Genomic DNA, 13,569 nt, shown 5'->3' on the forward strand with positions numbered 1-13,569 from the left:
GGTAGTTTTGAAAACAATTGAGAAAATGATAAAAATTTCAACGAATAAATCAAACAGTTTCCTTTTTTTTTTTTTTTTTTTCCTTGTCAAAGTCGCAAGAAACTCACAATCAGTTGGATTTGTGCGGGTAAATCTTTTATTTATTACAAACGTACACGATGTGAGTTTATTTTGGGGTAAAAAAAAAAAAAAAAACATTCTGATTAAACGAATGAGGAAAAAACCGGCGATTTGCGTGCAGCGGGGCTGATTTCAAATCGGTCGAAGCTTTTTTATAATCGACCGCCTCGCGATATCTTGAGCACATCAGAAACTGAGCAATCTCAGCTTTGGATACAATATGCACACGACGAAATATACGACTGGCATTTTTACTTGCGATTAGGACCGACGTTGATCGCCATTTCCTCAGCTAAATCCTTATGACGTAATCGTTCAGGGTCACGTGGTACCGGCGAAACCATAAATATGACAAGGAAAAAGGAATAGAAGAGGAACTCGACATTTCGCTCAAACTTCACCATTTTTTCGAACTCCGAAGCGAAAAGTTCTCAAAAATTGTCCATCGGCAAAAAAAAAAAAAAAAAAAACAAAGCAAGATTTTCTTACCAACTTCTTACCAAAATATTTTCTCCCTGTCAATTGATGCGTAAAATTTTACAAAATCAAGTTTAAATTTTTAATTGTGCAATTCAGTGACGTGTGTTATGCAAGATCTTACTCAAGATTTTAATGCGACGTAAAAATTCCTTTGCATTTTGTTCGGTTCGATCTGGAGTGGAATAAAATATCAACCATGATTGAAAAATATTTCTCTTAGTCTGGATTTTGAGGATTTTCTGAAAGATGCGAAAGGAGTCTTTGACGAAAATAGATATAAGCCGACGTAATATTCTTTGATGTTTTAGAACCTAATTTAGAAAAAAAATCATCAACTATAAGACCTTCTTGCGTAAAGTCTGTAAAATCTGATCGTTGTAATATATCTTAGATCTTAGACGTTGCACTATCAATTCTTTCTAAACACAATTTTCGTAAAAAATTTCAAACTCAACATATCAACAAAATTCGCCTTGGATTTCGATTCTTCGATCGTAATTCCAATAATCGTTCTCTGAGGTGAAAGTTTTTTTTTTTTTTTTTTTTTTTTCTCTCCGTTTTCTTTCAATTTCACAAAACTGTCCGGAAATATTTTCAGACCGACAGACGATTGCGAAAAATTTTTTTAATTTTTTTTGCAACGCGAAAACTATTCGTCACTGGTTTAAATTTCACGTTATTTGACAAAGTGTATTTTACACTTCGCGAGTAATTTTTTGGTTTTTGGAAAAAAAAAAAAAAAAAAAAAAAAAAAATGGCACGTCCGTGAAAAATTGAAAACAAAAGAGAGAGAGAGAGAAAGATAGAAAAAAAAAAGGCTCACCTACGGTTTCTCGAATCTGCGAGTCTCTGGCCTCTTCGGTGGTTCTTGACGGGATCTTCGAATGCGGGTTGGATGTCAATCGGCGAAAGCTGTAATCGTGCCGGAGGTCGTTCGCGAGATGAGGGACCTGCAGGTCGTATAAAGCCAAGCCAGACAGGTCAGCGTGAGAAGCAAGGGCAGACTGAGGCTCCGCGTGCTTCATCATATACATAGGGTGACGGCTCTGTGACGTCACGAAAGCTCTTCGCCAATCGGGCGCCGAGCTTGCGGCGTAGGTGGGAGCGGAGGGGGATGCTCGACACCCCACCCCGAGTTTCACCTGCACGGTACACCTGGATGACCGTTGTCTGCATCTCTCGACGTCGGAGATATCCGCTTCGATTCTTAGGAGGGGATGTTAAAGGGGTGGTTCTCGATTCTTAACCCTTTGAGTCACGTTGGTCTTCGGTATTCTTACCAAGTGTTTTATGGCCGTTTTTTTTTTCTTTTTTTTTTAATATTTAAAAAACTTTTCGACATCTTTCTTTTAAGTTTTTTTTTTGCTGTTTCTGACGGTGCACCGATGGGTTTTCAAAATACTCGGGAGTCATTTTTGCGACGTGACGTAGATTATTACGGTTAGAAAGAAATTGATCGAAAAAAAATGGGAACGTTGAAGGAATAATTCGCTTACGAAAAAGTTATCCCGCTACACGTGTAACATGTTTTACATAGATTGTTATTTTGTGATATCGAATTTTTCAAAATTGAGATGGCGGATCCAATACGGCGGATCAAAGTTTCAAATTCGCTCGAATTCGGAGAAAAAAAAGGTGTTGCTGATTAGAAAGCTGAAATCAGATTTTGAAAATTCAGTACAGCGAATCTAATTGGCAGCCTCGAAAATCACTGCATTGAGTTTCTTGACTTGAGTATTCGATCAAATTAAAAATTTTCATCTGTAATATTGAAGCCGTTGTCTTGAATTTTTTAAATTTGATTTCAGATTTGTAATCAGCGAGTCCTAAAACTCCTGCATAGATTTTTTCGACCGTGTTCGATTAAATTTAGAACAGATTTTGATGATTTTAGTCCAACTCGACGGGACTCTTCGAAACTTGGTACAGAATAAATTTGAGATTTTATCGGTAATGCAGTTTTTAGAACTACTTTTCATGAGGAAATGGAATTTTTTTTTTTATTGATTTCCGTTAACAATTGGCAATGTTGGAGTAACCAATGAAAATAAAGATAATTCGTGTCGACGACTTTTTGAAGCATGCAGTCTTTTGAATAAAATGAACCATCGCAGAGTGAAATCGAACTAATCAACTAGATTTTTGAGCATTTTGAAGCGATTCGAAGTGGATCATCGATTATATTTATAAAAATATCCTTCGTAGTTCTAGTATTTTCTGTTTCCGTACTTTCAAATAGATTCTCGCTGCTTAGAAGTATAATGATTTGACAAATACTCAATCTCTTGACAAAATTGATGACAAGTATCGATGTTTTGAATGGCTGACATTGGTACAGAAATTTTTGGAAATAAAGAAAAATTATTACACGGCTGGTAGACACGAGTTTTCGCTTCATTTTGATAACCGAAATTCGAAAACTGGTCCGCAATTGCTTCGGTTAATTTTATTGATTTTCAGCACGTCTATAATTAACAACACGGTGACAGTGAGTCTAGTTCGGACATAAATTATTCTAGTTCCTGTGGAAACTATCCACCCATTATAACAGAATGTGGATCAATATCGCGAAAATCGTACCATCGATTTTAAACTTACCGTTGTGAAAATTCTCGAAAAACATATTTTCGAAAAAAACTTTTTCAGTTTAATTAAATTTAGATTTGACTACATTAACTACACGATCCTTTGAAGTAAACTTTAAACATGTGCTGAAAAAAATTTCAAATAAAAATGTTCAACAGCTTCTTTTTTTTAACATTTTTTGTCGCTCGGTTGTGAAGCACTTCAGTCATGCAAGTACGTGATTCTACAGAAGCGTGGAAAGTAAGGGTTAAGAATTATTTATTTTAATAGACAATTTTTTCTAATCTTAAAACCTGAAACAAAAATAAAATTTATGTTTTTCGACCGTATAACCGTGAATTTTTTGTAAAACTTCCCGTATCAACTATTTAAAAATAACTGAATCGTATTTGACACTTTCTAATTTTCTTTCGCGATAAAGTCTCGCTTTGAACTTTGCGAAATGACGGGGTTCAAGATCGCGATTGTGTGGTCAGCAGAGAAAAGTTTATAGAATTGATGTGAGAACTCGATAAATTTATGGGACTCGAGTATCGGGAACTCGCCATGAGTTTAAAGCTAGTGCGAATTAACTGAAAGTATATTTCATACTGTTTTCGTCAATTTTTCAAACTTCTCTCAATGACCGCGGATTTGCAAAAAAAATTGTATACACTGTCAGTTTTCGAAGTTTGAGGTAATTCCTTTACGGAAAAACCCACAATTTGGAGCGAAACCCTCGAAATTCTGGGATTAATCCATCATTTAGGTTCTTTACGAAGTAAATCCGCAACGCGTGAAAAACACATAAATCTCCATGATGAATCAAATCAATTTACATGTTAAAATCCAGATGAAATTTAGCTATTTAGCATTTCGTATAATTTTATGTACAATCGGAAAAACCGTTTTTACTTTTTTTTTAAAAAAATACAAATCTAGTAAAGTACCGAGTTTTTATTTCATATACAAAACGCTCTGAAAGAACTTTGAAAATCTGTATCCATAAAGTTTCGGAAGCGAATGAATTTTACACTTTTACAACCGTATGTTATATTCGATAAAATGATGAACGTGAATTTTCTGAATATTCATCATAAATATTAGCAAAATTTTTAATATAAAACAAATTAGAAAAAAAAAAAAAATTCTAAAAAGTACTCTGGAAAAATGTGACATTCAAAACAGATTAAATAACTCGATTATTGTTTAAAGAAATACTGAAATTGAAAAACAAATCGTATATAATTTTTTTTTTTTTTGTGTAATTTTTACACATTTGCTGCTTTAATAAATAATTCACTTTCAGACGCATATTGCATAAAATTTCCTCGTGGGAACAGAATATTTTGTTGCAAATAACCAAAATTAATCAAATAATTTTTTCATTGTTACAAAAAAAATTTCATTGACCAACACATACTGATAAATGCGAAATCTCAATTTTTATTTAGTAAATTTAGTTAAATAATGCATTTTTCGTGGCACTGTTAAAATATCGAACCGTTTCTTGCTAGATTCGACTAAATTGTATCATACAGCTTACTAAATATATTCGGTCGATGAAGATTAGTCAAATTTACAAACATCATGACAGCTACTAATTGATTAATTCTTCAATTTTCTTCTTTTTAAGAGTTTTTAGGAAGGACTCCAAAAAATCTGTCCAGTAAAATCAGCAGAACTGAATCATTCGTGATTTAACATTGTGTTGAATCAGTTTGTCAATTCGGAATAGCGTATTATTTATTTTTTTTTTGTTTGTTTTTTGATGTAGCACTGAATTCCTGTAGCACAAATTACAATGAAACGGTAATTATTGGAGTTACAACAATTAAACAATCATTTTTCAATCTTTACAAATGCGAACAAAGAAACTTATCCCTTCGGATATATTATCCCGCGGGTTTGAACCCAGGATGATAATCCATCCTGCGAAGTAATGAGTTATCTATAACTTCGAAACCACCGAAGTTATCGCCCTTCGCAGAGTCTTAAAGAGTTTGTTGTTTCAGCAAAGATTCGGAAAGAAACTTGCGTTTTTTCAAGAAATTACTCAAGTGGACCGAAAAATCAATATTTAGATGTGCATAACTGTGGAATACGGTACTCGTCCGAGTATTCAGGGAAAGAAAATGCGGGCAGCTGTTAGCCCAGCCAAATTGGACGAAGGAAAAGAAAAAGAACCGTTGAATTTCGGCGAACGACTTCGTTTCATCATCGGAAACAAAATGAGAAACATTCTCATCGCTGTGCCGGCTTGCGTTATTTTTTTATATTCCAAAATGCGGACTGAATTTATACTTCGGATCCGTCAGTTTAACCGAAACGAAAATTGCGAACAAGTTTTGAGGATTTTTTGATCGGAAGTAAAACAGTTTTAGGAGAATTTTTTCATTAACAAAAACAATATTTCAACGTCTTAAAAATTTCGGAATAATTCCGTATTGTTTTCAGTTGCCGTAACAGACACGTTGAACTCGTGAAAAGCGTGAAAATGTTTTAAACAAAAGTTTTCGGTAATACGATAAAAAATAGTGAACAAAGTAATTTCACCTTCCATCTAATTCAAACTGTTCTGATTATCAAACAGTTGCAAAACATTTGAGATTTTCTTCATAATTTGACAAATGCTGAAACGTTTTTTTCAAGGATGTACAATTTTGAAAGCGGTGAGGAAAAAACGGAGAAGAAATGACTCAACAATTTTGAAAAACTGTGTCGCTAAGAAAATTCTCGAATATTCATAACTCAACAACCGTTACATGAAAATGTGAAAAATAATAAATATGGAGCTTTTAAAGGTGTTTCTTACAGCCGAAAAAATTTTCAAAATTGATAACGAGAGGTCAAAACCTGGTCAAATTGTCATGGAATGCCCCATACGCGTACACCCGTAATTTTCCACATGGTAAGAGGTCTGCCAATCTTTTCTCTGAACATTTTTGATGCCTCGTTGGTGTACCGTCAGGGTCCAATATTGGACACCTGATATTAAAACACCCCGTGGCGCATTTATCCTGCAAACTGACCCCTGCATGGATACTCAGAGTGTCCGTGATGCGTGTGCAATCAAGTGGAAAACGAGTGCAGAAAATTTGCCGGGAGATTTTGTGAAGATTTCACATTGGCAATTGGACACGGAATAAAATTCACTCACAATTTTCAAAGTTCCGACAGATTCGGGAATTTTTTTCACAAAGTTTCAGAAGGTTTCGATTTGAATTTCTGACATTTTCTGAAAGATCTCTGAAAAATTTTGATCAATTCATTGGAATTTTTTTTGGATGAGTATAAATTTTTAGAAAGAAAAGAAATTTCGTCGGATTTATGGAAAAATTTTCATATAGATCTTGAAAATTTATAACGGATTTTCGTGATTATTATTTGAAAAAAAATTTTTACTTCTTATTTAGAGACGTGTGTCGAGATTTTTTTCAGCCGCGTTTTGGAAAAAAAAAAAAATTCCAACAATTCTCGAAAATAAAATGTATACGATGTGTTACGAAACGAAGCTAATTCATTCGGTTCTTATCCACAGATTAACTAAGAAAAAAATGTTGGATATCTTAAAAAATTCGAGCTTTTTAGATATACAGTAAAAAATAAAGTCTTCAAGGAATATGAGTTGTTTCCAAAAAGTTTTTTACTATTTCCCGGAATTTCTGCAATTTGATAAAAACGATGCAAACATTCCCGGAAAATTATACAGAATTATTCTCTCGACTGATCGAAAACATGGTGTGTTTTCCGAATCACTTTCAAGAACAGAAAAATAAGGATAAAGAAACATCTGATAATATTTCCCACGTCAGTTGAACCGCAAAAATACAATGTATACTGAAATAATCCAGCTGACTTCAATCGGCTGTCGGCATGTTTTTTACCTAATTCGATCCTTCGATCAAAAACGACTTGATTATACTTGGAATCAAGTCGATTCGCGTTTTAACACGTGTCGAAATCGCTCGGCGTTACGCATTAAAAGCAGTCGCGATAAAGAAGAAGAAGGTTATGCGCCGGCGTTAGTTTCACGGACGATATCCGTTGCAACGAGGTCTGGGGAATCCTTGGTCGACCAGGATTCCCCCAAGGCTCCCCTTTTCAAGGACTCAGCGTTTCTTACGACGCTGGTCATGCATGGACTTCTAGGGGAGAGAAGTTACGCTTTCGTTAAAAAAGATCACCGCCACCTTGTTAAGGATGCTCCTCGCGAATGTGTCGGAAACGATAGTTTCTAAATATCGTAATTATGGAATTAAAATAGATCGTCGTAACTTCCACATAATCGTCAATTCGAAAGGCTGAAGTTTCTTGTAATACAGAAGAGTGTTAAGGAAATGTTCAATCCACTGCAGTTACTTAACGTTACAAAATTAGTCCAATCATTTTTTCAAAAAGGATTTTCAGATTTCGGACAAATATTTTTCCGAACTGATCGACGTCTTATGATGATAAAATATATTTATTTCTTGTCAGAGAGCTGAATAATAAAAATGATTTGTTCATTCGGAAGGGGAAAAAAAGTATTTAAAGCAACGTAAACTGATTATATTTTAATTCGATTTTTCATTCGTTACGATTAATAATCAAAATGTCAGGAGGTTGTTTGTACGCAAATAATTATCATCAAAGTTCAGCCATTTTTCTCACGACTAAGAGTTTCTTATTTTCAAATAAAATGTTTCAGGTTTACTTTCTTCAAAAAAATCTAACGCAGCATACTTCCTGATATTTCGATTTTTGTACGATGTCGTTGAAAGAATGGTTTTTGAACAACGGAAAGAAATCGCTCGGTTCGAAAATGGAAACTTTTTTCGCATGCGGTTGTAAGTCCGATTTGCAAAAAAAAAAAAAAAAAAAAAATCGATAATTACCAAAGTTATGCGCCACTGAATTTAATTGTTTTGATATAATATTTCAGGTATTCTACAATTAATGGGATCGTAGGCAAATCGTAAAATTGGACTGATTGAAGTGAAACTACCGAACAAATTTGCGATGCGAAAATAAAGTAAAAAGTAAAAAAATGAAAAATTCTTTTGAAAATTCTTCGGCAACGATTCGCATCCGACAATTTTTCCCCTCAGTTATGCTGCAGTATTTTCTACTTGCGCACGTTTTGTCTGTTTAACATATTCCATTTGAATCAAACTGTTTCTAATCCGGCTGCAGTTGAGGTGGCAAAAACTAAATGTGTATACCCGGTAACCCGGGGTGGGCAAAAACTGTGCGGTTCTCCGCTCATTCATGATCCAATCTGGTGATTGGCCACCCGCTGTGACCCACGAGCACAAACTTCCAGAGTTGATTACAATGTCGAGGTCCAGCATTAAAACGCATTGCGTATAAACCTATTCTTTCTTTATTGCGCACACGTACACGCGTATATGATATATGCGCAGAGGTTTCCTCGAAAGGCGCTGCTCGTAGCGCACGCGCGATACAACTTGCTTAATTTTCATTGGCCGACGTCAGTTGTCGCAGCCTGACGCGAACCTTTGCCGACAAATGCAAATTCCCTAGAATCGAACGGTTGACAAGTGACGGTAAACCGTAATCTCTCGGCTATTAACGGTGCGTTCCGAAATTAGCTCCCAGTACTGTCAGTACAGTTTTATCTCATTTACTCTGTTGCGTTCGCGACCAGGTCTGCCTTTGTCATAGGGAATTTTCAGTGCTGCCAACTAGTTGCGGAACACACCCTGAAAAGTCTCCGCATATGGCGTAGTCGCGATCCATTACGCATCGGTCGATCTGCCCGCAATGCTAGTAACATTTTTACGAAGTTGGCTACGCGTACCTATAAACTTAATGGCGCGCAGGTTCTTTTAAGAGAACCTCTCAGTACACATGCACATGGTTTGTGAACGAAAACTTGTTGCATGTAGCAAACAAAAAAAAAAAAAAGAAAAAGAAAAGAAAGACAAAAATTCTCGCGTAAGAATATCTCTTGAATCTAGTTATAAACTATTTCGTAGAGCTTGAAGTTTTCCCACATACGTAACGTATGTTATGGGAAGATAGCATCTGGTTTTTATAAAATCCTTTCAAAATCAAATCCATGTCACAAAACGTGGCTAAGCCATAAAAATTTTAAAAAATGACATCTACGTGATGTATCTTATATCTTGTTTCACTTTTTCTCATTTCTTTCCAATGTCTCATTTTCGTATCCTCGAATAATTATGCTTTGTTGTAACAATGGAAAAGTTTGTCAATTCCCGTCAAAGCCATGCAATCGTAGCTACTTCAAAATTACCGTTTCAATTTCAAAAGTCATTCGATTTGTAAATAAAATCTTTATTTCTTTCCATTTGTGAAAAACGGTTTGCTTAATCGAATCGTTCTTTCGGTGTTGCAACGGCAAATAAACAGAATATATAAACATAAACCTCTAAATAATCTATACATCGCGCATATATATACAAGGTGTTGAAAAAAAAACAAAAAATTATTTTTCGTGCTATACTCATTGCCAGCACCTCGTCAGCATGCCGTGTGTATCTTCACACACCAACCTGCGTACATATACATATACGTACAAAAACTCGCTTCAAAATTATACGCTCTGCAAGTTTTACGGAATTGGAGTAAGAGACGTGAGTTCAGTAGAGACACGTGCCTTAATTTTTCAACCCTCCCACAATGAAACGCCGCCGCTGAGGGACTCTTACCTGCGTTACACAAGCCATCTGGAAAAACGCTGGAATAGTTGAAAAGATTCTTAATATTGCTAAGAGTTGGTAATAAAATTATAAATTGTGTCATCAGAATCGCAATGAAATTATTATCAATCTTCTTGAAAACATCCCATAATTACTAAAATATTTCAGGGGAATAAAAATTCACTGACAGATGGTATATTGGACATCTACAATTACACAGTTTTTGGAATGAATCTTTTGCGAAATCACACTCTCGGATCGGTATTTAAAAAATCATTTATTTGCCGCATCATTTATTTGATTATGGAATCATTGCCGGAAATAGCTACCAATGGCGACGGTTTGCAGCCTTCATCGGTTCGATTTCTACGGCAAATATACGCGTATGCATCCAGTTATGGAGGCGACGGAAGCGCGAGATTTGTATAACAGGAAGCGAGTCTGGTTGACTTCAGCTTGTGCTTGCAGGCTCGCGTTATTCATCCTACCCTAGCAGATAATATCGGTGTTGGTAGAAATGTTACACCGGAAATTGACTTGACTTCACCCGCCCCCTTAAATGCGGATTTGAACTCCTCTGTGATTGAGGCTTGAGACCTTTAATTACACTGTTGCTCATCGTTAGTATCTCTCACTCTCTCTGTAACACATTTTGTATAATTCGTATGAAATCAAGTTTGTGAATAACTGAAAAAACGGTTTGAAACATATTCAACAATCCTACCGAGTTACCTACGTAAGGAAGGAGTTAACTTTTTCTTAGGCGAATGTTTTTTTACGCTTCGTCATTTTCTCCGATCAAAAATTGAATATTTACAAGGTAAATTTCTTACCAGCTATGGAAATATTATTTTTTCACATTAATAAGACAGAATTCTAAGATTACAGAAAGTACATTGAAAATCCTTCGTAATTTCGTAACCGTTTTCAACGATTATAGAACAGCATTGTAACAAATAAATTTCTTCTGTATTCGGTAGATAAGAATAATTCTTACCCGGTGCTCCTTGGCTAAAATTATTTTCAGAAACTTTCTTTAACCATTGATTCGATCGATAAATGAAAAAATTTTTTGCGTTGCAGCCACGGCTTCGAAAATTACTGCAGTTATTTAAATTCTTCCAACTTGTGGAACTGAATTTTTTAAGCTCTGTTTTCTTACTCGTATTTTTTGAACAGTCTTATTTCAAATCAGTTACACCAAATGTCAGTTTTAAAGGGTTCAGAAGAATGTTAAATTCTACGCTTAAAGCGGACGAATTTAAAAACTTGGCTGAAGCTGCGAGATGACATTTTATCTGCGGATAGAGTTTCCAGTTTTGCCATTTATTCTATCTTCGTTATCACCACCGAATCACTTATTAGACTTCAAAGTCGAGGTGATTGATCATTGTTTACAGACATAATAATCGGATAAATTGTAGTTTTTATACAATTTTACCTCGATTAAACAGTTCTGAAAATTATAACATATCTCACTTTCGCCAAGGGAAAAATCGAATTACTCGATTTTTGCGAAACTATGTATAATGACTTAGATTTGATCAGTCGAAATCGTCGATTAATCGAAAAAATGAATCGAATCGAAGCTGCTGATTCATCGATTAATCGCACAGCACTGATATAAAATGACAATCGATTGTTTTGAATGGCAATTTTTAAATGAAATTTTTACTAACTTAATCGATTAAAAGTCGTGAGTGAAATATTGTACCATCATAATTTTTGAGCCACATAAGACTGTTTCGTTTGGTGAAAATGCATGTAATAATGTAAAGTTGGTTAACGAAAATTCAAATAGAAATTGTCATTTTTTCAAAACTTCCCAAAATAACGAAAACTTGTCATACATTTAGAAATCGCTGGTTCGATTTTTAGAGACACTCGAATTATAGTAATATAGGCCTTTAATCAGTTTTCAATCGCGAACAGCTGCCACGATAGATTTAAGAATTTTAATGGGCGAATCATGTACCGTTAAATAAACGATATATCACTTATCGGCGCCTAATATTTGCCCTCGTTCATCCAGAGTACGAATACCTCGTAGCCAATCAGCGTACATTGAAATATCAACACTCTTGCAGTACGGTTGAACTGTTAAACGAATTTACCTGTCAGCGAAGTTCAATTGTGATTATTCGAGAACCTGATCGTTTTGCGAGATTACAATGTAAAGACAAGTTTCTAATTTCCCGCCATCTGTGCTGCCATCTGTCGCTCTCGCTGTCGAGATTTTCATACCTTATAGGGATTTTTTTCTCTACACTTTTTTCGATGAAAGAACAGGCTAACGATCTCAGATCCAGAAAAACAAAGTATATTCTCAGTTACACAATATGATCCCCACAAAGCAGCCTGATCTCGATTACATTTCATCAATATAACTATAATGCAACACTTAATGTTGGTTACTCTCGTATAACAAATGCAACGCAACTGTAACTTAACGAGAACTCTACCAAATGACATAACAACAGCTGTATCGCATCAGGCTGCCGTCCCACGGGTTCCGAGTTAGTTCCGAATCAACGGATCTGAAGCCTAGGGAATTTTGAAGTGAGTGGTTGGCTGTCTTGGTAAACAGCCGCTCTTGGATTGTAGCGCGTGCGCACTAAATTTTAGCACGCGACGGACCAATGCAGTCGTTATGAATTCACTCTATATCCCAGATGTTGTGATAAATGTGACGTAAGTTTTATGATCAGTATTCTGCCAGTTTTACACCTTCGCATCCCAGCATGTATGGCATTGTCATCGCATCAGTTCGTCAGTGAAATCACTAGAAAAATGATATATATATATGCAATCGAACTACAGGGGCGTAATTTGACAAGGCAGTGAAAATTAGTGATTATACTACGTGTATAGTTCCTAGATCAAATAATGTGGTTTCTAACCTCACTTTTACTCTTGTGTATATTGGCAGATAATTTCAAGTACTGTGATATAAATATAAGAAGCTCCACTCTAATCTATTGTGAAAAATCTATGCACACAAGGCCGCAACGAATGTACCGAATCTTTGAGTATGTTCGATCGAGTTGATGCACGACTTCTTCTCGATAGATTCAAGTTGAGATTTGAAGCATATACGAGCTCACCAACATATTTATTACAATTTTATATAAAATTTTATCACCCGTTGCCTAACTATAATGCCACTGTTAGATCTTCAAAATGTAACATGGGCTCCAGTGGCTCACTATTTTTTTGGAAACGACAATGGAACGAGTTTCCTTTCATAGAAAATTTTATGTGACAATGACTAGCGACGAAAATGACAAGAGAAAGTAACGATACGTTGATCATAGACGCATAAAATTTCGATAGAAAGGATGTTTTGATTCCAAAAACTGGTAAGCCACTGGGAACCCGTTAGTGAACATTACTGTACCTCTTACCCTAAACTGAGCAGGAAATTACAAGTTACGAGCGATAGCTGAAACTATGCATGCTAGGGATTTTGATGCTGATCATTTTTCCAATTGGGGAGTTACTGTCTTTCGTTTCTTTCAAACAAAAATCTTTTTTCTAGTTTTTCGCGTCAGGAAATGGGGTTTTCAGTTGAGAAAAGTTTCAGTCTGAAACTCCCACAACAAACACATGAAATTATAATTCTTTATCGATCTCAATTGATTTTTGTTCAGAGTTTTAAGATTATAAGTCGCCAAAATATTGTCAAGTTGCACATTATCGCTAGAATGTCGTCTGTTTTCTGATGATCATCACCAAA

The 13,569-nt window shown here is 35.3% G+C and overlaps 1 protein-coding gene across 5 annotated transcripts in view; it reads right to left on the minus strand.

The window, feature by feature from the left end:
• The window catches only part of LOC107222247 (tachykinins), a 70,383-nt gene extending 68,787 nt beyond the window's left edge, over window positions 1-1,596 (minus strand). For 3 of the 5 annotated variants that reach the window (XM_046730937.1, XM_046730935.1, XM_046730933.1), the window contains exon 1: window positions 1,424-1,596. The gene's annotated coding sequence lies outside the window, so the exon portion shown is untranslated. The remainder of the gene's footprint in view (window positions 1-1,423) is intronic. The other 2 variants (XM_046730936.1, XM_046730934.1) reach the window with 1 other exon arrangement.
• Window positions 1,597-13,569: the final 11,973 nt, after the last annotated feature.

Source organism: Neodiprion lecontei, chromosome 2 (genome assembly GCF_021901455.1).
Source record: "Neodiprion lecontei isolate iyNeoLeco1 chromosome 2, iyNeoLeco1.1, whole genome shotgun sequence".
Taxonomy (NCBI): Eukaryota; Metazoa; Arthropoda; class Insecta; order Hymenoptera; family Diprionidae; genus Neodiprion; species Neodiprion lecontei.